This window comes from Artemia sp. Qi Xiang Cuo, chromosome 7 (genome assembly GCF_049724085.1).
Source record: "Artemia sp. Qi Xiang Cuo chromosome 7, ASM4972408v1, whole genome shotgun sequence".
Lineage (NCBI taxonomy): Eukaryota > Metazoa > Arthropoda > Branchiopoda > Anostraca > Artemiidae > Artemia > Artemia sp. Qi Xiang Cuo.
In genome coordinates this window covers 65,794,441-65,821,234 of record NC_142800.1, presented here as the reverse complement: position 1 = coordinate 65,821,234, position 26,794 = coordinate 65,794,441, and the positions used below count along the sequence as shown (strand labels likewise).

Sequence of the window (26,794 nt, the reverse complement as noted above, 5' to 3'; positions counted from 1 at the left end):
TAACAACAGGAGTGCATCAACGATGTGCAGTAGCCGCAGAGGTTTTTAATGCTATCATAGACCCAATTCTGACAAAGCCAACTTCACGTCTCAGCTTCGAGCTCAAGTTTGGAGATCGCGTCATCTCAGATGCTGATGACCTTGCCATCCTAGCAGACTCTATGGATCAGTTGCTAGAAGCGCTTCGGATCTTACGAGAAAAGACCATAAGCGTGGGACTACAGATAAAATGGGATGAAACGAAAATTATGCCTATATACTTGTCTTTTGCTACTGTTAATTCTCCAGTCAGCCTAGACAGAACAACTAGCATTGAAGTTGTCCAAAGGTCCACCTACCTGGGCTCTACAATTTCCTCAGATGGATCTTTTCTCCCCGAGCTACAAGCAAAGATATCAAAAGTGTCTTCTGCCATGGGTAGGCTGAACCGTAATCTTTGGCGAAAACCAAATATCAGTCGTTCACCTAAACTGTGGATTTTCAACGCCCTCGTAGGTTTTGTAATGCTTTATGGAGCTGAAACATGGCATGTATCAACGACAATACTAAAGGTCATCCTTGTATTCCAGACGAAGAGCCTGAGAAGTATCGAATGTCTAAGGTGGTTTTATTTCAAAAGTAATGAGAAGCTGCTGAAGCTCGCCAAGCTGTCTCGGTTTTCTATCCAAGCAGGTGAGCGTACCTTACGATAGTTCGGACACCTACTTCGAATACCCCTGCACTCACCCGCAAAGACAATCTTTGAATTTGACCCTGGGGAAGCCGGTTGGAAGTGACCCCGCGGCCGACCAAAGAAGCGATGGTCTGACAGCCTGTTTGAGTTTCTGGCGATGGCAAACATCAGATCGACACTCGCAATGGACTGAAGCGGCTGGCGGAGGCAGGCGTCACTCTCTACGCCTAGCAGCGCCCGGCAGGAGACCTAAGTAAGAAGGTAAGTCACACTATTATTGTTATTGATGGATTGAAAAACAATATCATCCTAAGTATTATTGACTTCATATAAATTTTCTTCAAACTCCAAACCTAATTAATTAAAAAAGAAAAACGAAGTTTGTTTCTGGAATAAGATTTAGAGGGTGAAATAATATCCACTTATGAAAGTCTTAATACAAGAAACTCTAATCTTGAACCGATAGATTTTACGAAGTAAATGTAGTAGACCCCTTTTTTCTGCGTTTTTTATATTAAAAGAAAACGTGGATTAATTAAAAAGAATATCTCCTTGAAGTAAAGAGCCAAGTTGAAACATAAAACGAGCAACAGTTTTAAAGTTACTTAATAAATTGTGTTTCTTTTAAGTTATTTTGGAGAAACTGACCCTTTCAAACGACGCCACTGATTATCAGCTTTGGCTGAATAACCGGCAGAAGAAAAGCCTGAATTGCCCTAGCCTAGGGGCCCTAGAGTACATGTTGTGTTTCCATGAAATTTCTATTTTAGATGGCGTAGTAGCATGACATTTGTATAGCATGCTATCATTTTCATTATGAAAAGTTATACACAATGAAATACTTATAATAATATTTACATGAAGCTTTTTAATATGGATTGTTTTGCTTATTAAGGTCTGTATGTCAAGCAATAAATCTAGAGCTTGTGTATTGACTAAAATTTGTCTTTAGACGATGGTGCTAGATTTTGTAAACAAAGTCATAAAAGGTCAGTCCCCAAATATCCTGGATGGCCTATAGGCTATGTATCTATGGACCCTTGTATACTAAGGTATGACCCTGAGAGAAAGAGATACAATCAACAAAAGTATATTACAAGTCACTGTTCTTTTAGGATGGTGGGTTCCTATAGACAGGTAGGTTTTCCAAAGGTAGATATTTCAAATTTAAGATTAGGCTAGCTGTAAAATTCTACTTTAGCTACTTTTGACTATCTTGGAAAGGGGTTTGGTTAGGAAAATGAAACTTTCAGGGATGGTCTACAGGCTAAAGTAGCCTATGTCATGGGAAGGTATTTTGAAGTAGGCTACCTACCTCCACTCCTCCCTCTAGAGGGTCCTGACCTTTAAAAATCTGTGTGTTATAAAAGTGAAACCTTGCAAAATGGATCTTCTGCTGGTAAAGTTCTACAAAATCATATTATTGAGTTAGGAATAAGTGAATACACCATTTGATGCCTTTTTTATGCTGATTACAAATATAATAAGCATTTCTAACATAAATGAATTCCAGCCCCCCCCCCCCTATATAGGCTAAACCTACCCCGGAATTGGCATATATAGGGGGGGGGGGGCTGAAATTCATTTCCAATAGAAATGCTTATTATAGCCTATCTGTAATCAGCATAAAAAAGGCATTGAATGGTGTATTCACTTTATTCCTAACTCAATAATATGATTGTGTAGAACTTTACTCTTCTGCTTAAATAAAGTACAAAAAAAGGTAAATTTCTACCAAATCATATTATTGAGTTAGGACTAAAGTGAATACACCATTTGATGCCTTTTTTTATGCTGATTACAAATATAATAATCATTTCTATTGGAAATGAATTTCAGCCCCCCCCCCTATATATGCCAATTCAGGTTAGGTTAGGTATATATATATATATATATATATATATATATATATATATATATATATATATATATATATATATATATATATATATATATATATATATATATATATATATATATATATATATATATATATATATATATATATATATATATATATATATATATATATATATATATATATATATATATATATATATATATATATATATATATATATATATATATATATATATATATATATATATATATATATATATATATATATATATATATATATATATATATTAGTAGATGGATTTGCAAGGAATGAATCAAGGACCCGAAATATATAATAGACCTAGAAGGTGTTTTCAAGCAACTATTTCTACCTTTTCTTTATTTTTAGATGTTAGAAGATTGTATAGGTGATCCTATATGACTGGTTTATATCCTACCTAGGGCAAACAGTTGATATATGTGTTTGACCAGTCCTGGTCATAAGGAGACATGTTAAGAAAACAATTCTTACTTCATAATATGCATAATAATCCTAGTTAACATATCCAGGGGAAGAACCTTTATCCTCACTATTTTGCTTGTTTTTCCAGTTTTTTAATCTATGTCAATTCTCAGAGTCTTGAAAATCATTCTAAAACAAACACCTAAGAGCCATCTAGCTAAACTAACCTAAATTAATCAATATTAGCCTATTCATATCTTTTTGGTAGATGGAAGTGATAGTGTGCAACTTTCATATATAGAATATTCATAAATAGATAAATACAGTGAAATCTGTTTTTTTTTCACAATTTTGTTAAAAAGATTGTACAACAGTGAAAGAAGTAAAGGATAAAGGTTCTCCCACTGGAAAATATGTTAACTAGGATTATTATGCATATTATTAAGCAAGAATTGTTTTCTTAACATGTCTCCTTATGACCAAGACTGGTCATACACTTATACCATACAGTTCACTATAATGAATTGCAAGTGAGAAGCAATTGGTAACTAGCTCTCCTCCCATGCTCCTATTTTCCCAAAAACTGTTTGGTTAAAATTTTGAGATAGCCATTTTGTTTAGAATAGTTGAAATGTTAAAACACTATATCTTTGGAGATAACATGACCCCCCACAGACACTGGGGATAGATTTGCCAACTCAATTTTGCTTTTGGAGATGTTACCTTAAATTGCAGCAGATCCATTCTTGTAATGCTCTGTGATGTTGTTTATTGTGGTTGCTTGCTACATTTGGGTTGAAGACTTAACAGCTTCCCATTTGTACAGAAACTCATGCTGTAGGCATTCTTTGTCAAGATTTTGCTTGAATGCACCTGTTGAATCAGCAGCCCCTGTATCCTCAGAGAGTTGATTCTACAAGTTTGTTACCTGCTGGCTGAAGAAATGGCTCCTTTCTTGGATTGAGGAGTGTTTTTGAAGATTTCTTTTAATGTCATCTAGTCACCAAATATTTTGGTAGAGGGGGGGGGGCAAGGAGACCAGGGAGAATATTTTCAGAAATAATTTTGTGAGCCTGTTATCCATCAACATAGGTAACATTATCTCGGGCTGTCATCAGAATGGGCAGTAATTGCTTGCCAAACTCCATCCTCTTCTGGCAACCAGAAGGATCAAGAAGACAAGGCCATCCTATAAACACCCAAAGATGTTCATACAGAAAAGACTTGTAAAATATACATGCATCCCTAGAGCCAAATGGGAAGATTTACTAGCTGCAGCGCACCTCCAAGATGACTGGAGACTTTTTGTGGATACCCTGGGTGCCTTTGGCGGCACAGGAGGAATTAAGGCTAGGTAATTATGTTGTCATGTTTCCTCTAGTATGTGAGAGTAGGATACTTCAAATGATGTAAAGGTGCTCTGTATGGCATTTGTTTGAGGCCTTCAACCTGTTATGGCATTTGTTTGAGGCCTTTTTTGTACTCTCTCTAGTATTTCTTTGTCCTTCTTGAAGTAGGGTGAGACCAGGGACATTCCAACCTCTAGGCACAAGCAAACTAGTGCCTTGTAGAGCTTCATAAATACATTTGGGCATCTGCTGGATATAGTTCTTCTGATCATTCCAAGAAATTGGAGGGCAGATGACAATACAGATTTTGCATGGGTGCTGAAGGTTGACAATCAGCAATGACTCAAAGATCTCTTTCTTCAGAAACTATAAAGAGGGGGTTACCTTGGATATGGCACTACTGATGTGGATTGAGGTTGCCAAAGTGGATTACATGGCTTTTATCAGCATTGAAACAGAGGAGGCATCTATCAGCCCAGGTTCCAAGAATTTCAAGGTCCTTTTGGATAGATTACAGGTCAGAAGGTGTAGCAATTATTAGGAATTATTACATATATGGGGGGGGGGGGGTAGCCCCCTCTCCAACACCTTGCTCTTTATGATAAAGTTTGAATTTTGTCCCAATTCTTTAATAATGGTTGTCAGGCTTAAAAGGTAGGCTAATTAATATTAATCCATCAGCTTCTAAAAGAGTATTGTTGCTCTCAGACTCCAAAGACATCCTTCAGCTCATTGATAATAACCATTGGTGATAATAGAGATCAATTGATCAGTGTCTAAAATAACCTTTTTAGTATCAAGTTCCAGAACATCACTAGCCACCAAAGCATCCAGTATAATGAGGTAGCAGACCAGCTGACCAGTAGCTCCTTGTATAATCTGATCAAAGCCAATTTGAAAGTCCAGACCTTCAGAGACATATTCAGCAGAAGAGTTCCTTTTCAAAAACAAAATGACCCCTCTGTCCTTATTTATGTCAAGGGCAGATAATATTCTTTATTATAAAATTAAAAGCAACTCTTTGAACCTCAGAAAAGAGGAGTTTACTGGGCATAAACAAGCCAATCCATACTGCAGATTTTCCAGCTCTATTCCAGAATTCCTGAACCATCTGATTTTTGAATGTCAATTCATCCAGTAAGAAGTAGCATATTTTAGGAAAATCTTGAGTAAGGCAAACCACCAGCCTGACATCAACATGTTGCTGCTCTCAAGCCTATCAGCTAACACTTAAAGACAACTATACAGAAATATCTTCAATTTCCTGCAACATAATATCTGCAAGCAGATTTGACAGATGGTAGCAAGAATTATTCCTGACCTATCATCACCTGCAAATTGAAAATTGTTGTGAAGCCAAAATAGCAAAAAACTTAAGGATGACAAGTTTGGAATGTATTTTGACAGAAAATCAGTCATTCCAAGGAATGTGGCCAGTTTGTTGTTGTTTGCTGGCTGTAATATCTCACTTATGGCTTCAACTTTGGAAGGGTCTGGTTTGATGCCATCTGCAGTAACCAAATGTCCAAGGTATGGTATGTTTATAGATCAAAATATGCATTTTTCTGGATAAAACTTGACCCCAACTTCTCTGGCCTTCTTAGGACTTCCTTCAAATTTCGTCCTGTTCTTCGTCCTTTCCAGATACAAGGATATCATCAACAATGATGCCAGCACCTTTTAATTCACCAAAGGTCTCTTCCATCTAGTGCTGGAATTTGTCTTGTGTACATATTATACCAAATGACAATATACAGTTCTTTTGTATAGGTACCAGCCAAATGGAGTGCTGAAGGTTGTGGCAAATGATGATTCCTTGGTGAATGCCAACATACAATACCCAGATATTGGATCAAGTTTTGAGAAATTATTGAGGCCATGAGTTTTGGCTGCAATATCTTCAAAAGTTTCGCTCAAAGTGCTCAATAAAGTAAGCTGTCATGATGCAGTTACCAAGCTGAGTTTGCAAGGTGACAAATGGCTAATTAATGTTGAAAAATCTGCTGCTGAAGAATTTAAAGACTCAATTTCAGTGATTTTAGCAGAATCTTCATCCAAGGTGATCACTAAGCAGTTTTTCAGGATAGTCAGAGGAATATTGAAGGACTTAGACCTCTCATTCTTTCGAGGATATCCAGGTGTGGTGGAAGCTATGTGGCTTGTTGACACTGGAATGGTTAAGCTTGAGTTTTGTGACTCCATGTCAAAAGCCAAGGCTATGCAAAATGGTGTTAAACTTGGATATGAATACTTATCTGTGAAAGAACATCTGTCAGCACCTTGGTGCTGTCTCAAATGCTGTTCACCAGACCATAGAGTAGCTGATTGTGCAAGTTTGGTTGCAAAGTGTGCATGCTGTGCTGGCCCTCATATTTCCACCAAGGATTCTCCCTGCCAGCTTGATGCAAGATGTGCCAATTGTGGTGAAAATCATGCTTCCTTTAGTCTTAGATGCAAAGTGATGAGAGATATCATTGCCAAAAAGGAATGATTTTGCCTTTTTGATTGTTTTGCTTAATATAAATGGTACTCGCAAGGAGCATATGATTGATGAATTGTGTGACTGGTTTGGCATAGTATGCCTTCAAGAACACCTCCCAACTTCTACTAGTATTAATGTGTTAAAAAGAAGTTGTAATCATTCCATTTTTACAACTAATGCTGAGGTCACTTTTGGTAGACCTTCTAGAGGCCTCATGTGCATTGTTAAGAATAACCTGAGTTTGCTATCTCCAGTGTGTTTTCACAGTGATAAATTCATCCTTGTGGTTTGGTTTGGTAATACTGTGCTGATAAATGTGTATCTCCTGTGTGACAAAGAAACTATTTTTGCTTTAAACATGTATATGAAAGACTCAGCAAATCTTAAGGCTATTCTTGCATTTGTTGTATTGATTGGTTATGATTTCATAGTGGTTGGTGACTTCAACACAGATATTACAAGTCAGTCAGTTTGATCCAGTATAGTCCTTGATGCTTTTTCTGCTTATAAAATAGTTGATAAAAGTGTTGATTATTCATATATTCACCAATCTGGAAGTTTGTCTAATATTGACCATGTATTTTCTCACCAAATATTAATGTATTGACTGTTCTTGTTCATGAAGACAATTGTGATATTGACCACCTCCCAATTTTGTTATCTGCTTCACTAGTCGCTTTCCATTCTACTAGACCATTTACACAAAGTTCTAAGTGGTTTTACAGGAATAACTGTAGTAGAGCTAATTTTGCACTTTATATTACTACGTTGTCTGCATTATTGGGTTCTATAAAAGTTCCTTACCATTTGCTTCAAGTTACTGACTGTTTCTCAAATGATAAGCAGTCTCTAAATGAATATTATGATAAAATAATTTGGTGCTTAAAACAAGTAGAGGCGACTGCTGTTCCTCTAGAAAAGATTAAAGTTAAAACTGGGAAACCAGAATGGGTTTTGGACCCAGAATTAAAAGTTGTAAAGAATAAAGCCAAGTTTTGGCTACAAATATGGGTGTCTTGCAGTTGGCCAAATTGAGGAGTTGTCTTCAATCTGAAGCAAAGTACCAAGTGTGCTTATAAAAAACGTTTATGGCAGTCTAGGGTATCTGGTTTTGATTTTCCTGCTTTGAAAAAGGAGTGGTCTTATGTTCTGAATTTGGATAAGCTTAGTAGTAAGTTTTCTGAAATTCCTATAGCAGTTCATACTTGGGTGTTGTATTATAATGATATTTTTGGCAAGGTGAACTAGGAAGTTGAAAAACTTTTTAGTAATCTTCTTGATTCGTTTTTGCCTAATTGTATTTCTCAGAGTAATGTATTACCAGTTTCTACTTTTGATACTGGTCAAGCTATTAAGAACTTGCAATCTAGCTCTGTTGATCAAGACGGAATTTCTTCTTATCATCTAAAGGTAGTTTGCCCAACTTTGATAGATCACCATCAGCTACTGTTTCATATGTGTTTATCTACTTCTATGGTTCCCAGCAGTTTTCTCTGTGGCACAGTCACCTTGGTTTTAAAGTGTGGAAAAACTTGGTCGGAGTGTAGTTCTTATTGACCAATTACTGTTTCATGCAATCTTAGCAAAATTTTTTAATATATTCTTCTCCCTTTCATTTCAGAAAATGTTAATTTTGGTGAAAACCAATTTAGCTTTCAAAAAAGGCTGGGATGTCAGCACACCCATTGTGTCCTAGCTTCCCTCCTGTTGCAATCTGTTAATAATAAATCTCCTCTTCATATCTGTGCTCTTGATCTTTCGAAATCTTTTGATAGTATAGTCCACTCACATGCACTCTATTTACTTTTTTCCAATAATATTAACCTTTCTATTGTTGTTTTGTTATGGTACTGGTATTCTATCTCTTTTGTTTGGGTAAAATGTAATGGCGTAGTTGTTTCTGATTCAAAGGTGTTTTTTTGGCATGGGGTCTGTCAAGGTGGTGTGCTGTCTCCAACTATTTTTAAGTTATGTATTGCTCCTATCCTTTCATCCTTGCCTTCGATTTTCATTTCTGATGGAATTGATGTATTGTATCTTGCTTATGCAGATGATGCTCTCCTTTTCAGTTGTTCTAGGGCTCTCACATTCTGTCAGCTGGATCTCAGACCAGTTCAGATGGATTGGGCTTATGTTGAATGTTGATAAGTACAAATATACTTCATTTAGTTTGAGTGTGAGTCTCCCTCTTAACTGTGGTTTTTTCTCTATTCCCTGTGTCTCTTCTTTTTGGTGGCTTGGTATTCAAATTGCAAATAATCTCAAAACACTTTGGGCTCTTGACAGTTTCTAATGCAAAAAAAAAAAAAAATCAGATAGGATATTCAAAAATTGTTGCAATTAGAGGGAGGTACAATAGAAAAGCACTTGGGAGTTTATATTTTTTATTTTGTGATCATTCTATTCTTTTTTTATCTGGTTTTCTTCCAATTCTGAAGCCTAAAGATCTGAAATGTATCCAGACTTATTATTTATAAGTTTTCTTGGTACCTTTTGTGCCTCCCTCCATGGTTCTGGAACTAGCATCTAATGTTGCAATTCAGCCTCCCTGATTTACAGGAAAAATTGACTGTGCCTGCCGGAAAGCTGTCGTTATCTGCAGGTCTTACTGCACACCATAATTTATGCTGTTTTTTGTAAATAATTGTTAAGTTGTTAAGTGTGCAAGTTTGCTTTTTTTTTTTTTTTTTTTTTTTTTTTTTTTTTTGTTCTTGATGTACTCCGCTTCTTTTTTATAGTGGGTAATAAATAAATTCAACCACTTGGTTGGAGCTACCAATTTTTTCGATTATGTATAAGCTTTCCAGGCAGTCAAGGTTGCTTTTAACCCTGTCATGTAAGGAAAAAAGGATCCTGCACGCAGGATTCACAGAAGGAATTGCATTATCGTTTACATGGATTTCTACTTTACCTGGGAATTTACCTATGAAGATCTTACCAAATTCTTTGCAATTTTGGGTCTTCAGATTACTAATTTTGGTAGATAAGGTTGAGATAGATGTGGTAACTAACACAAGTCCCATTTCTCCACATGCTTGGTACCCTACTATTGGGTTTGATTGTTTATCTACTACAAAGAAGCTATACTTTTTGTTGTTGTTTCCATTCTTTCTACAATTTTGAGAGAAGACTCCAGCAATTTTATGTGTATTCCTCCATTTGCTACAAGGATCTGGTTTGTCTTGTTCAGTGTGGTCTGGGTTTAAGCCTCTTGTAAACAAATTTTGGTATGACATTTGCTTCAGCTCCTTTGTCAATTTTGAATTGAGTGTCCCATGCTGAATTGTTCAGTTTGAGTGCCAAAGTTGGTTGGCTTGATTTCTCAGCTATGGCTTCAATAAATAACATATCAATATATGCTTCTTGTTCCTGATTTCCATCAGTTCCTTCTATATAAATAGTGTCTATAAGTTTGCTACAACAAACATAAGCAAAGTGATTTGTCTTTCCACAATTGGAGCAAGATTTGCCTTAGGCTGGACATTTCTGGCTTTGGTCATAAATCCCACCACATGTTGTGGGTTGGTCAAACTTCCTTTGTTTCCTTACAAAATAAATTTCCTGTTTTATAGTTGGTTTGTTTATTGTTGTATGTGATGTGGGTGTGGCTGAAATGGACATGAGTTGTTCTTGAGTTGTCTCAAAAGCTCTTGCAATGGTCACTGCCCTGTCAAGAGTAAGGGTTCCATTTTGAGATAATAGTTTTTTTCTAAATCTATGTAGTTTCAGCCCACATATATATCTGTCTCTCACCATCTCTTTCTCAAAGTCACTTGTGTGGAGCACTACATGTGGCACAAAATAATGTAAATAGGGAGCAAGAGGTCATTTGCAGTGAAACAAACTCTAGCTTTGCCAGTGCTGAGTCACTGGTCTCTACAGATAAAGTTTTCAAAACCACCTGTTTGGGCAGTGAGAGCAAGCGTGACAACACTGGCAGTGAGAGCAACAGTGAAATTGAAATCAGTTGCTCTTGTACTAGTAGCAATACTGCTAGAATAATAAACAAAAATAAAAAAAAGCTCTAAAAAAGTCCATGTTTTTTCACAAATTCTGATACTCTTGTCCCAGACCTTAATAAACTGAAAGCTTTGTGTTTTGATCTTGATATAGATGTTATTTGTGTTTGTGAAATTTGCCCTAAAAAACTCAGTGTCAAAATTGGAATAATCTCATATCCAAATCCCTGGATTCAGTCTGTATAGCAATTTGTATAATCCCAAGTGTCAGGGAGGAGCAGCAATATATTGCAGAACTGGACTGAGAGCTGAAACTTTGAGTTACTTTTTTATTTATTCTGATAGTAGTTGGGTTGAGTATGTCTGTTCGAAACTCCACATTGGATCTGAATCATTTATAATAGGCATTGTTTACTGTAGCCTGTCTGCCCCTGATCAATATATTTCACACCTAACTGTATCTGATCTCATATCAAAAATGAATGCCTATGAGCATTCAACAATCTTTTTCTTTGGAGATTTTAATATGACTGATTTTACATTTGACATCTGACATTTTTAGATTCCTTGTTCCAGGACAAATCTTCAATATATGAACATTTACACTATTTAAGCATCTTATAGCACCCCCTTTCCCTTTATTACTAAAAAATATGCTAGAAGCAACCCGCGGTATAATTTGGTAAAACTCTTAAAAGCATTACTTGACGAGCAGGTGATAGAAAATTTCTAGAAATAGATTTTCCCCTCTGCACGTCAATTATCGTAACTGTAGGAAACACTTAATCGTCATCCTAGCATGCGTGAAAAATGGGGCTCTTCTTGCATGCAAATGTTATTTCCTATAATGTATTTGTCAAGACAGAATATTGGAATGGGTTTCATGGACGAGTTGATTAAGGCACAGTTCTATTGGATGGAAATTGGCCTTTCAAGTTCTAATGAAGACAAAATTGGTAGAATATAATGATCCTTTGGAAAAAATGCATCGAAAGGTAAATAAAGACTAAAAAAGGTATTATGTAACAAGCTGCGTGTGTCCTCCTCAGTTAAAAGTAGTGGGGACCTCCATGGAGTCTGGAGAAACGGTTCACGTGGGAATGCATCATCCAGAAACATTACTCATTACATAAGAACTAAAGGAAGAAAAAAACAGCTTGAAAGAAAAAAACGCCTTGAAGAAAAATATCTTAAGAAACCTCTTGGAAAAACGTCTAATAAAATTCTTTTGCCTGGTGCCGTCATTACATAATACCCATGTGTGTGCTGTCATGAAGTTATTTCCAATAAATCTGCTAAGTCACCTATGAGTTCCACCCCCAGATAGGACACCCCCTGTGATGTAACACCTGTTGAGTCACACAAGGTTGCATCATCCATAATACATAGCAACCAAATATAAACATCCTCTAATATCTACATCTCTTGGTTTCCCCTTATGAGTTAACTAACACCCGACTATTTAAAATGCAAGGGCATGTCTCCACAAAACGTAATCCTTGAAATAACCTTTGCTGGCTCCCATGGAAACAAGACATGTTGTTGGAATTCAGGGGTTTGTCTTCCAGAAACCAAGGCGTCATTGAAATCCTGCTATAAGGCTTCCAGAACCCATGTGTCTTCCAGAAATCGGGGTACCTGTCTTCCAGAAGTGCCTATGGTATTACTACCCTTGCCCCCAGACTGGTAGTTTGTATCAACCCCAAACGCCTTGTTATATGATCTTTGGATTATTTTGAATAAAATGGCTACCTAAAAATTTCTATAAGATGCATTTTGAGAAAACACGACGTGGGGGGGGTAGCTACCCTCTGATCACTCTGACGCTTAAAAAAGGCACTAGACGTTCTGATTACCAATCCAATGATCCCCCTCCGAAGTAAATACGACCACCCTTTCTATGAGAACCTTATAGTCCCCCAGGGTGTAACTTACAAACCTTTTGTCCTGAGGGTTGGGGGGGGGGTTGTCATCCTCAAAGATATTTCTGGACCCTTCAACAGAATTGCCATTTCAGAATTTTGACTGGATGTTCCTGGGAAAATGATGGGGATGAGGGGGGAGGGGGCTGGTTGCTCTCAAATTGCTTTTGACTCTTAAAAAGGGCACTATAACTTCTAATTACAAATCAGATGAGCTGAGCCCCATTTGAAGTTTGCATGACCACACATTCCATAAAAACCATTTGTGACCCCATGGCATAACTTACAAGCATTGCCCCAGTGCTCTGGGGGTATTTTCAACCCTCAAGGCATTGTTACATGTTCTTTGAACTATTTTGAACACAGTGGCTATCTCATAATTTCAATCAGATGTGTTTGGCTAAAAGGGAGGTAGTCGATGGGGGCTGGTTGCCCTCTGTTACTTTTGACTCTTAATAGGGAACTAGAACTTCTAATTTTCAACCAAAGGAGCCTCCTCTAAAGCTTATACTACTGTCCCTTCCATAAAAACCTTAAATGTCCCCAGGGCATAACTTAAAACTATTGCCTCCAGGATCTGGGTGTTTGTTTCAGCCCCAAAAGCCTCTTTATATGATCTTCAGGACTTTAAATAAAATGGTTATCTCAAAATTTCTATTGGTTGCATTTTGGGAAAACATGACGTGAGGGGGGGAGAGGTAGCTGCTCTCTGATCTCTTTTATACTTAAGAAGGGAACTAGAACTTCTGATTACCAATCCAATGAGCCCCCTCCAAAGTTTATATGACCATCCCTTCTATAAAAACCTTATATGCTCCCAGGGCATAACTTGCAAGCTTTGCCCTGAGGGATGTGAGGGGAGGGTGGTGTCATCCTCAAATACATGATTTCCGGACTTCTTAATTATGCTGCACAAAATGGCTATCTAAAAAAATTAGCCATCAATTTAGATCTAATTTGTTTTTGTGAAAGCATACATTTGTGGAATTCTGTATTGAAGAGATTGAAGAAAGCAGATCACCTTTTATTTCCAGAAAAACTGTTGAGACAACTGAAGAATGCTTGGACAAACCCTTCAATGCCATCATGTCATCATTACCACTCAGGAAGCTCCACATCTGAAAACCAAGTCCTTACATGAACTTTGTGTTCATTCCCTGTATCCTTATCATTGGCAGCGCAATAGCGCTGCCTAAGTAAAGAACAATGCTGGCACAATGTATTATTATTTTGTTGTTTTTTTTCTTTTTCCATACCAGGGCACTTTGTATTGAAGGAGTTGCTGTAGAAACTTCGAAAAGGGCTCATTCGGTTTGAAATTAGAGTGGCTAGTACCCTTTTTAATAGTTGAAAGTGATTGAAGGGGAGCTAGCCCCCCTCTCCCACGCCCATCATTCCCCCAAACACATCAAATAAACAGTTTGAGATAGCCATTTTGTTCAGCACAGTTGATTTCCAGATAGAAAATATGCTTTTGAGGTCACTCCCCCACAACCCTCAGGGCAAGGGTTTTAAGTTATGCCCTGGGGGCATATAAAGCTTTTATAGAAGGCGTTGTTGTAGAAACTTCAAGAAAGGCTCATCCGATTGGAGATTCAAAGGACTAGTGCCCTTTTTAACTGTTGGAAGTGATTGAGGGCAACTAACCCTCCTCTGACGCCCACCTTTTCCCCAAATACGACCAATCAAATGAGATAGCCATTTTATTCAACGTAGTTTTAAGTTCTGGAAATTAGGTCTTTGAGAATGACAACCCCCTACAGCCGTCAGGGCAATGGTTGTAAGTTATGCCCTGGGGGTATATAGGTTTTATAGAACGTGTTGTCGTAGAAGCTTCAAAAAGGGCTCATTCGATTGGAAATTGAAATGGCTAGTGCCCTTTTTAATAGTCAAAAGTGATTGGAAGGCAACTAACACCCCTTCCACGCTCACCATTTCCCCAAACACATCCAATAAAAATTTTGAGCTAGCCATTTTCTTCCACGCAGTTTGAAGTTCAGGAAATTATACCTTTGAGGAGGAAACTCTCCCCACAGTCTTCAGGGTAATGGTGTAAGTTATGCCCTTGGTGCATATAAGGTTTTTATAGAAAGCTTTATCGTAGAAACTTGAAGAAGGGCTCCTTTGATTGTAAATTGAAAGGTCTAGTGCCCTATTTATTAGTCGAAAGTTATTTGAGGGCAACTAAACCCCCTCTCACGCCCACCTTTTCCCAAACACATCCCCAGTTTCCCCAAACCAAATGGCCACTTTATTCAACGTAGTTGAAAGTTTTGGAAATTGGGTATTTAAGGATGACAACCCCTCCCCAGCCCTCAGGGCAAGGGTTGTAAGTTATGCCCTGGGGGCATTAAAGGTTTTTATTGAAAGCATTGTAGTAGATACTTCAAAAGGGCTCATTCAATTGAAAATCGAAAGGGCTAGTGCCTTTTTAATAGTTCAAAGTGATTGGAGAGCAGCTAACACCCCTCTCATGCCCACCATTATCCCAAACACATCCAATCAAAATTTTGAGATATCCATTTTGTTCAACATAGTTGAAAGTTCTGGAAATTAGATGTTTTAGGATGATAACCCCCTCAGAGCCCTGACTGCAAGGGTTGTAAGTTATGCCCTGGTGGCATATAAGGTTTATATAATATGTTGTTGTAGAAATTTCAAAAAGGGCTCATTTGATTGGAAATTGAAATTGCCCTTTTTAATAGTCGAAAGTGAGTGGAGAGTAATTAACCCCCCTCTCACGCCCACTATTTTCCCAAACACATTCAATCAAATCTTAGAGATAGCCATTTCGTTCAACCTAGTTGAAAGTTCTAGAAATTATGTATTTAAGGATGACAAACCCCCCAGAGCCCCTAGGGCAAAGGTTGTAAGTTATGCCCTGGGGGCATATAAGGTTTTATAGATAGAATTGTTGTAAAACTTCAAAAGGGGCTCATTCAATTGGAAATTAAGAGGGCTAGTGCCCTTTTTAATAGTCGAAAGTGATAGAAGGGTAACCAACCCCCCTCTCATGCCCACCATTTCTCCAAACACATCCAATCAAAATTTTGAGATAGCCATTTTGTTCAACGTAGTAGAAAGTTCTGGAAATTAGGTCTTTGAGAATGACCACCCCCCCCCCCCTCAGCCCGCGGGGCAAGGGTTGTAAGTTATGGCCTGGGGGCATATCAGGTTTTATTGAAAGTGTTGCCGTGGAAACTTCAAAAGGGCTAATTTGATTGGAAATTTGAAAGGGCTAGTACCATTTTTAATAGTTGAAAGTGATTGGAGAGCGACTAACGCTCTTCTCATGCCCACCATTTATCGAAACACATTCAATCAAAATTTTTGAGATATCCATTCTGTTTCACGTAGTTGAAAGTTCGGGAAATTAGGTCTTTAAAGATGACAACCACCCTAACAGCTCTTAGGGTGAGGATTGTAATTTATGCCCTGGGGGCATATAAGGTGTTTATAGAAAGCATTATTGTTTCAAAAGGGCTCATTCGATTGGAAATCGAAAGGCCCAGTGCCCTTCTTAATAGCCGAAAGTGATGGGAAGGCTTGACATTTTTATAGTAAAGATCGATATGGGTATAATGTATTATTTTTTTGTTGTTGTTTAGACAAGAGCACTTCGTATCGAAGGAGTTGTCGTGGGAACTTTGAAAAGGTCTCATTTGATTGAAAATAGAAAGGGCTGATGCCCTTTTTCATAGTCGAAAGTGATTGGAGGGCAACTACTCCCCCTCCCACGCCCACCTGCCCATTTGCCCATTATGTTTAAAAACTAAATGTTGCCTTAAGATTAAATCAAAATGTACTGTGTTAATGGTATCCCAAAATGTACTGTGTTATATCAGCAGTATCCCAAGTACGACTGAATTTATTGAAAAAATTTGCATTGTTGATATTTATTCCTTTAAATCTTAATTAATTTTTGATTTCTTAAAGTTATAAAAGTGAATACCTTTAAAAGTATGTTTTTAGTAAATTGCAAATCATATTCTGGCTTTTGCAAAGCATGGGGTTTAGGACCCTACCCACATCAATTTTTGATTGTTTTGACTTTGGCCCTGTTATTTATTTTAATTTCGGTTTGTTTTGGGTTTCATTTATTTATTGATACTGATTTGTGTAGTTGTATGCTTGTTAGGTTATTTGATTCTATTTTTGTTTATTTTTGGTTTATTGGAGTTCTTTACTTTTTTTTGAAAAACTTATTTTGTGCAAAACGTTCTTTTAATTAATTTCTGTTCGTTTTATATTGACATAGTGTTTTTCAGGGAGAAAAACTGAGCTTCTTCTAAAGTCAAACAACCATCCCTTCCATAAAAACCTTAAATACCCCTGGGCATAACTTACAATCCTTACCCCTAATCTATGAGGTTTGTTTCAACCAATAGCTATCTCAAAATTTCTATTAGATGCATTTCGGGGCAATACGACGTGTGTGAATGGGGGAGGTAGCTTCCCTCTGATCACTTTGACTCTTATAAAGAGCACTAGATCGTTTGATTACCAATCCAATGAGCCCCTTCCGAAGTTCATATGACCACGCTTTCTATAAAAACCTGATGTCCCCAGGGCATAACTTACAACCCTTGCCTTAGGCGCTGAAGAGATTTTTTATCGTCAAAAAAATAATTTCTAGACCTTTCTGATACGTTGAACAAACCGGACATCTCAACACTTTGATCGGAAGTGTTTGGGGAAATGATGATCGTGGGGAAGGGGGGCATTTGCCCTCTGATCACTTTCGACAAATAAAAAAGGCACTAGTCCTCCCGATTTCCAATTTAATGAGCCCTTTTTGAAGCTTCTACGATAAAATTTTCTATAAAACCCTTGTCCTGAGGGCTTTGGGGGGAGGGTTGTCATCGCCAATGACATAATTTCCAGACCTTTCAACTACGTTGAACAAAATGGCCATATCGAAATGTTGATCGGAAATGCTTGGGGAAATGATGTGCATGAGGCGGGGGTGGTTCTCCCTCCGATTACTTTCGATTATTAAAAAGGACAATAGCCCTCTCAATTTCCAATCCAATGACCCTTTTTTGAAGTTTTTACGACAAAGCTTTCTATAAAAACATTTTATGCCCCCCGGGCATAACTTACAATCTTAGCCCTAAGGGCTGTGGGGGGGGCGTTGTAATACTCAAAAACATAATTTTTGGACCCTTTAACTACATTCAACAAAATGGCTATATCAAAATGTTGATGGGAAGTGTTTTGGGAAATAATGGGCGTGGGGGGGGGAGGGCATTCACGCACTGATCACTTTTGGCTATTAATGAAGACACTAGCCATCTCAATTCCCAATTGAATAAGCCTTTTTGAAGTGTCTACGACAACAAAATTTTGATGGTATGTGTTTGGTGAAATGGTGGGCGTGGAAGGGGCGTTAGTTGCCTTCCAATTATTTTTGACTATTAAAAAAAGAGCAAGCCCTTCCAATTTCCAATCAAATGAGCCCTTGTCCAGGTTTCTACTACAATTCCTTCGATACGAAGTGCCCGGGTCTAAAACGAAGAACCCCCCCCCCCCCCAAAAAAAAAAAAAAAATAATAATGCATTGTGCCAACATTGTTCTTTATTTAGGCAGCGCTATTGCGCTGTCTATGATTCCAAATATTTAGAATTCTTGAGTTTTAAGCTAAACCTCGAAAGTTCTTAGCAAGTTAGAAAACTTGTATAATTTCTTGAAAAAGAATGAAAACATTCTAAAAAGGAGCCAATCTCGATGGAATTGTTGAATCAAATTCATTAGGTGTGATTACCCGTGAACCAACGTCTGAAGCTCCTGTAAAATGAAATGTTTAATATTGTGTTTCCCCAAAGCGGTTGCATACTTGTTATTGATTAATTAGAAAAACACTTTCCGAAAAAAAAGCTTTTCAAAGAAAAGCAAAGGGCCATATTAAAGTTAAGACCAGCAGAAACAAATTCCTATAATAATTCAAATTCAAAACGATCAACAATTACTATTAAAGAATAAATGAAACCCAAAACGAACTGACATCTGAATAAACGATTTTGAAGTTTCTACGACAGCACTTTCTATAAAAAAAACCTTATATGCACCCAGGGTATAACTTAATACACTTGTCCTGAGGGTTATGGGAGGGGGGTGTCATCCTCAAAGACCTAATTTCCAGAACTTTAAACTACGTTGAACAAAATGGTTATCTAAAAATTTTGATTAGATGTGTTTGCGGAAATGGTGGGCGCGAGAGGGGGGTTTGTTGCCCTTCAATCACTTTCGACTATTAAAAAGAGCACTAGCTCCATTAATTTCCAGTCGAATGAGCCCTTTCTTAAGTTTCTACTACACCGCTTTCTGTAAAAACCTTGTATGCCCCCAGGGCATAATTTACAACCCTTATCCTAAGGGCTGTGGGGGATTGTCATCCTTAAAGACCTAATTTATTTAACTCTCAACTGTTGAAAAAAGTTGCTATATCAAAATTTTGATTGGATGTGCTTGGGGAAGTAGTGGGCATGAGAAGGGGGTTAGTTGCCCTCCAATCACCTTCAACCATAGAAAAGGGCACTAGCCATTTCAATTTCCAATTGAATGAGCCCTTTTTGAAGTTTTTACGACAAGGCTTTCTATAAAAAACCTTATATGCCCCCAGGGCATAACTTACAACCATCGCCCTGAGGGCTGTGGGGGATTTGTCATCCTCAATCACCTAATTTCCAGAACTTTCAACTACGTTGAACAAAATGATTATCTTAGATTTTGATTGGATGTGTTTTGGGAAATGGTGGGCGTGAGAGGGGGGTTAGTTGCCCTCCAATCACTTTCGACTATTAAAAAGGGCACTAGCCCTTTTAATTTCCAATCGAATGAGCCCTTTTTGATGCTTTTACGACAACGCTTTCTATAAAAACATTATATGCCCCCAGGGCATAAATTACAATCCTTGCCCTGAGGACAATGGAGGGAATGTCCTCCTCAAAGACATAATTTCTAGAACTTTCAACTACGTTGAACAAAATGGCTATCTCAAAATTTTGATTGAATGTGTCTGGGAAAATGGTGGGCGTGGAAAGGGTGTTAGTTGCCTTCCAATCACTTTCGACTATTAAAAAGGGCCCAAGCCATTCACATTTCCAATCAATTAGCCCTTTTTGAAGTTTTTACGACAACTCCTTCGATACCAATTGCGCTGGTCTAAACAAAAAAATAAATAAAGCATTGTGCCAACATTGTTCTTTACTTAGGCAAAATGAACAGAAATGAAACGAACAATCATACCAAAAAAATAGAACAAGTAATAATATAAATGAATAAATAAATCATAAAGCGAATAATGCTTAAATTGAATATGCAAATCGAGCTTAAAAATAAATCGTATATTTTGCTGTTGAAGTATAAATGAAACCCAAACGAACAGAAATTAAATAAACAGTCAATGCAAACAAATATACAATAAATACTAATATAAATGAATCTTAAAAAGAGTGAAACTTAAATTGAATATGCAAATCAAGCTTGAAACGAACAAAAATCACTACAAACAGGAGTTTGAGTATCGCCTCCTTTCACTGTAAAAGTCTAAAACCTACTGCGTAATTGGCGCTTTACTGAAACAAATTGTATTAAGAATATTTTCTTTTGTGCTTAATATTGAAAATAAACATTAAAATCAAAGTAAATTTTTGAACTGATGACCTTTCAGCAATTAGTATCACTGTACATCAAATATTCAGTTTCATTTATTAGTTATTTCTAAAATTGTTCAAGACGAATATAGTTTACTACAAACAAGAGTTTGGATACTGCCCCCTTCCTTAACTGCAAAAACCTAAAGCCTACTGTGTCATTGGCGCTTCACTGAAAACATCTCAAAATTTGTATCGGATGGGTTTGGGGAAAAAAGGGCGTAGGGTGGCGTTAGTTGCCCTTCGATCTCTTTTGACTCTTACAAATTGAACTAGATCTTTCCATTTTCAATCAAAAGAGCCGTCTCTGCAGTTTATACAAGCATCCCTTCCATAAGAACCATATATGCCATCAGGGCATAACTTGCAACGCCTGCCCCCGGGCCCTGGGGGGGGGGGGTGTGTCGACACTAGAGTTTTTGTTATCTGACTTTTGAACAATTTTTAATAAAACGGCCACTCAAATTTTTTTTTTGTTATCTGACCTTTGGACTATTTTTAACAAAATGGCTATCTTAAAATTTTTATCGGATGCATTTGGCGAAAAGGGGCGTGAGGGGGTAGTTGCCCTCTGATTTCTTTTGACTCTTAAAAACTGGACTAGAATTTTCAATTTCCAATCAAAAGAGCCCTCTTTGAAGTTTATACAAGCACCCTTACCATAACAGCTATATATGCCCCCTCGGGCATAACTTACAACGCCTATCCCAGGCCCTGAAGGTTTGTGTCAACCCTGGAGTTTTCGTTATATGATATTTGAACCGTTTTGAAAAAATGGCTCTCTCAAGGTTCTTATCAGATGGATTTGAGAAAAATAGGGCGTGGAGGGGGGGGGGGGGTCGTTGCCCTCCGATCTCTTTTGATTCTTAAAAATGAACGAGAACTTTCAATTTCCAATCAAATGAGCCCTCTTCGAAGTTTGAACAAGCATACCTTCCATAAGAACTATATATGAGCCCAGAGCATTGCTTACAACGCCAGTCCCCGGGCCCGGGGGGGGGGGGCTGCGTTGACACAGAAATTTTTCTTATCTGACCTTTGAACTATCTTTAACAAAATGGCTATCTCAAAATTTTCATCGGTTGGGTTTGGGGAAAAAAGGGTGTGTTGGGGGGAGGGGGGACTAGTTGGCCTCGGATATCTTTTGACTCTTAAAAAGTGAACTAGAAATTTCATTTTCCAATCAAATGAACCCTCTCTGAAGTTTATACGAACATCCCTTTCATAAGGGGGGCGAACCATATACGCCCCAGGACAACACTACCAAAGCCTACCCCCCAGCCCAAACCTGGGGGTTGTGTCGACACTGGAGTTTTTTTGTATCTAATGTTTGAACTATTTAAAAAAATGGCTGTCTCAAAATTTGTAGCGGATGGATCTGGGGAAAAAAGGTGTGGGGGGGGGGCTTGTTGCCCTCCCATCTCTTGACTCTTAAAAAGTGAAATAAAACTTTCAATCAAATGAGCCCTCTATGAAGTTTATATGTACGAGCATCCCTTTTATAAGAACTGTACATGCCCTCAGGACATAACTTAGGACGCCTGCCCCCGGGCCCTGGGGGGTTGTATTGAAACCGGATTTTTTCTTATCCGACCTTTGAATTATTTTAAGCAATCTAAAATTTTTCATCGGATGGGTGTGGAAAAAAGGCGTGGGGGGGGGGGCTAGTTGCCCTCGTATCTTTTTTTACTCTTGAAAAGTGAACTTGAACTTTCGATTTCCAATCGAATGAGCCCTCTGAAGTTTTTACGAGCATCCCTTTCATAAGAACCATATATGCCCCAGTGTATAGCTTACGACGCCTGCCCCCGGGCCCTGGGGGGTTGTGTCGACACTAGAGTTTTTGTTATCTTACTTTTGAACAATTTTTTATAAAACGGCTACTGAAAATTTTTATCGGATGTATTTGGGGAAAAGGGGGCGTGGGGGAGGGAATCTCTTTTGACTCAAAAACTGAACTAAAACTTTCAATTTCCAATCAAATGAGCCCTCTCTGAAGTTTTTACGAGCATCCCTTCTATAAGAACTATATATTCCCCCTGGGTATAAATTACAACGCCTGCCCTCGGGGGTTGTGTCGACCCCCGAGTTTTCGTTATATGATCTTTGAACTATTAGAAAAAAATAGCTATCTCAAAGTTATTATCTGATGGGTTTGAGGAAAAGGGCGGGGGGGGGGCTAGTTGCCCTCTGATCCCTTTTTAATCTTAAAAAGTGAACTAGAACTTTCAATTTCCAATCTAATGAGCACTCTCTGAAGTTTATGCTAGCATCCCTTCCATAAGTACCATATATGCCCCCAGGGCATAACTTACAACGCCTTCCCCCCAGGCCCCGGGGGGGATGTCGACACCGGAGCTTTTGTTATATGAACTTTGAACTATTTTCAACAAAATGGCCACCTAAAAATTTTTATTGGATGCATTTGGGGGAAAAAGGCGGGGGGGGGGGAGGCTGGTTACCCCCCTATCTCTTTCAACTCTTTAAAAGTGAACTAGAAGTTTCAATTTCCAATCAAATGAGTCTTCTCTGAAGTTTTTACGTGCATTCCTTTCATAATAATTAAATATGCCCCCAGGGCATAACTTAAAACGCCTGCCCCGGGCCCTAGGAGATTGTGTTGACACCTGAGTTTATCTTTTTTGATCTTTGAACTGTTTTTTAACAAAATGGCTGTCTCAAAATTTTTATCGGGTTCATTTGGGAAAAAGGGCGTGGGGGAGGGGGGACAGTTGCCCTCTGATCACTTTCGACTCTTAAAAAGGACACTAGAACTCTCGACTTCCAATCTAATGAGCCACCTTCGAAGTTTATGCGACGCCCCCTTCCATATGAAGTGCCTCTGGAAAAAAAAACAACATTGGAGCTGTATGGTCTTTGCTATAGGCAACGCTATACCGTTGCCTCTGATACGTCTTCCTGACAGGTACAGGTTTGGAAGCCATGTATGTTTCTGTGTAAAGATTGTACATCTTTTGCTTACTGAGGTGCGCACTGAAGTACTTTTTAGCTGAGTTGGATCTACAGTAGTGGGAATCAACCGCTGGGAACGACTTGACATATTTTGCAAGTTTTGATTGATCTCCAGTAACCCGAGCCTTCTGATTCCTCGGAATGCTTTGGTTCCTCAGATCCAGTTGAGATGACGAGATAGGTGGCTTGTTTTTCAAAACATTCAGAACAAACTTTTCTCCCAGATCCAAAATCCCAAAGAAATTCTTCTTGCAAACTTGTTTCTGAACACAGTGAACAGTGAAGCTCATAAAAAAAGGAGGTATCCCTTCGAGAATCTGTCCCAGTGGTTTTCCTTTTGGTTGGTACTACTTTCATACTATCCAAAATAAACTGTCTCTGCACATCCCTGTTCCCTCTTTCTCTTGCCAGTTTCCAGAAGTCATCAAAGATGCTCTGTTTTTCCTCTTCACTAAGCTTGTTACAATTCGAACTTGTACTTGCAAGCTTTTCTTTCTTTTCTGGAATGACTTTTCAACTTTCTTGAAGTGTATTCTTCCCCAGCTGCTCTTTTAAACCACGAGAACCACATATTTCCCCAGGGCATAACTTAGAACGCCTGCCTTCAGGCCCTGGGGGGCTGTGTCAACCCCGGAGTTTTCATTATATGGTATTTTAACTATTTTTTAAACTAATGCCAATCAAAGTTCTTATCGGATGGGTTTGAGGGAAAGAGGGCGTGGAGGGGGGGGGGGCTAGGTGCCCTCCGATCTCTTGACTCTTAAAAAGTGAACTAGAACTTCCAATTTCCAATCAAATGAGCCCTCTTTGAAGTTTATACGAGCATCCCTTCCATAAGAACCATATATGCCCTCAGGGCATAGCCTAAGACGCCTGCCCTAGGACCCTGGAGGGCTGTGTTGACACCGGAGTTTTTGTTATAGGATCTTTGAACAATTTGAACCAAATAGCTATTTCAAAATTTTTATCGGATGCATTTGGGAAAAAAGGGCGTGGGGGGGGGCGGGTTACCCTCCGATATCTTTTGACGCTTAAAAACTGAACTAGAACTTTCAATTTCCAATCAAATGAGCCCTCTCTGAAGTTTATACGAGCATTTCTTCGATAAAAACCATATATGCCCCCAGGGCATAACTTATAACCCTTGCCCTGAAGACTGTGGGGGTTGGGTGTCCTGCTCAAAGATGTAATTTTCAGAACTTTCAATTCCATTGATCAAAATGGCTATCTCAAAATTTTGATTGGATGTGTTTGGGGAAATATTGGGCGTGGAAGGGGTCTTAGTTGCCTTCCAATCACTTGACTATTAAAAAGGGTACTAGCCATTTAAATCTCCAATCGAATGAGCCCTTTTTGAAGTTTCTACGACAACGCTTTCTATAAAAAACCTGATTTGCCCCCAGGGCATAACTTACAACCCTTGCCCTGAGGGCTGTGGGGGGGGTGTCATCCTCAAAGACCCAATTTCCATAATCTTCAAATTTTGATTGGATGTGTTTGGGGGCTGAGGGCTGTGGGGGGATTGTCCTCCTCAAAAACATAATTTCTATCTGGAAATCAACTGCGTAGAACAAAATGGCTATCTCAAAATTCTGATCGGATGTGTTTGGTGAAATGATGGGCATGGAAGGGGTGTTAGTTGCCTTCCAATCACTTTTGACCCTTAAAAAGGGCACTAGAACTTTCGATTTCCAATCGAATGAGCACCTTCCAAATGAAGTGCCTCTGGGGAAAAAAAAAAAAAAATCAGAGGCAACGCTGTAGCGTTGCCTATAGTAAAGGCCATACGGCTCCAATGTTTTATTATTATTTATTTATGTATTTTTTTTCTCAGAGGCACTTCATATGGAAGGGGTCGTCTTAAAAACTTCAGAGAGGGCTCATTCGATTGGAAATTGAAAGTTCTAGTTCACTTTTTAAGAGTCAAAAGATATCCGAGGGCAACTAGCCTCCCACCTCCACACACTCTTTTTTCCCCTAGCCTATCCGATAAAGTTTGTAAAATAGCCATTTAGTTAAAAATAATTCAAAGGTCAGATAAGAAAAACTCTTGTGTCGATGCTACTCACCATGGCCCGGAGGCAGGCGTTGTAAGTAATGCTCTGGGGGCATATATGATTTTTAAGGAAGGGATGCTTGTATAAACTTTTGAGAGGCTTCATTTGATTGGAAATTGAAAGTTCTCGTTCACTTTTTAAGTCAAAAGAGATTGGAGGGCAATTAGTCCCCCCCCTCCACGCCCTAAATGCACCATATAAAACTTTTGAGGTTGGCATTTTGTTAAAAATAGTTCAAAATTCAGTTCATAATAAAAAACTACGGTGTCGACGCATCCCAACAGGGCCCAGGGGCAGGTGTTGTAAGTTATGCCCTGGGGGCATATGTGGGTGTTATGGAAGGGATGCTCGTATAAACTTCATAGAGGGCTCATTTGATTTGAAATTGAAAGTTGTGATTCACTTTTTAAGAGTAAAAAGTGATTGCAGGGCAGTTAGCACACATTAATATCTATTGTATGTTTGTTTGCATTGATTGTTTATTTAATCTCTGTTCGTTTTAAGTTTCATTTATACTTCAATCGCAAAATATTTTTTTTCGTTTTAAGCTTGATTTTCACGTTCAATCTAAGCATTACTCGCTTTAATATCTATTTATTCATTTATATCATTACTTGTTGTATGTTTTTGCTATGATTGTTTATTTAATTTCTGGTCGTTTTGAGTTTGAATTTGAACAGGTATTTGTATCTGCTGAGCTTAAGTTTAAAATGGCCTTTACTTTTCTTTGAAAAACTTATTTTTCGGAAACAAACAAATACAACTTAAAAACAATAGGGAAATTGCACTGTCTTAGAAAAAAAAGAGAGAAAAAAAGAAAAAAAAAATTCCCTATTGTTTTTAAGTTGTATTTGTTTGATATGGAAAGGCAGTGTGGTCTTCGTCAATATTTTTCGGAAACTTTATATAATAAGCATTAAACTTTATAAACTTTATATATAACTATACATATAAACTATATATAACTTTATATAAACTATACATAAACTTTATATATTAAGCATTTATAATAATAAAACATTGGAGCCGTGTGGCCTTTACCATGCAGAAATTAATCCAACCACAATATTTTGTGTTGGTGCGTACATAGATTAAAGCTTAGAAAGAAGGAAAAGTTTATACAATTAATTATTATATAGAATTATAATTATTTTCTTACAATTGCTCAATTACCATTAGGTATTTTTCGCTATGTTTCGTGTTTCTGTGTGCTTTGTAATTTGTTCTGTTGGTGATTTCTTTATTTTTTTATAAATTTTTGTGTGTATATGGCTCTTGGGCTTTTGAAATACATCTATCTATCGATACTTTTTCCTATAACTTTGTAGGTGAATTTGTAATTTCAGGTTAAGCTACGAAAACGAGTGTACTGGAAATTACATGTTATATAGGTTATAAAATCAGGGCTCTGAAGTATAGGT

General features: G+C 37.9%; 1 protein-coding gene across 4 annotated transcripts in view; it reads left to right on the top strand.

The window, feature by feature from the left end:
* Nucleotides 1-1,475: 1,475 nt before the first annotated feature.
* The window catches only part of RhoGEF2 (Rho guanine nucleotide exchange factor 2), a 358,602-nt gene continuing 333,283 nt past the window's right edge, over nucleotides 1,476-26,794 (top strand). For all 4 annotated transcript variants that reach the window (XM_089092512.1, XM_089092511.1, XM_089092510.1 and 1 more), the window contains exon 1: nucleotides 1,476-1,568. The gene's annotated coding sequence lies outside the window, so the exon portion shown is untranslated. The remainder of the gene's footprint in view (nucleotides 1,569-26,794) is intronic.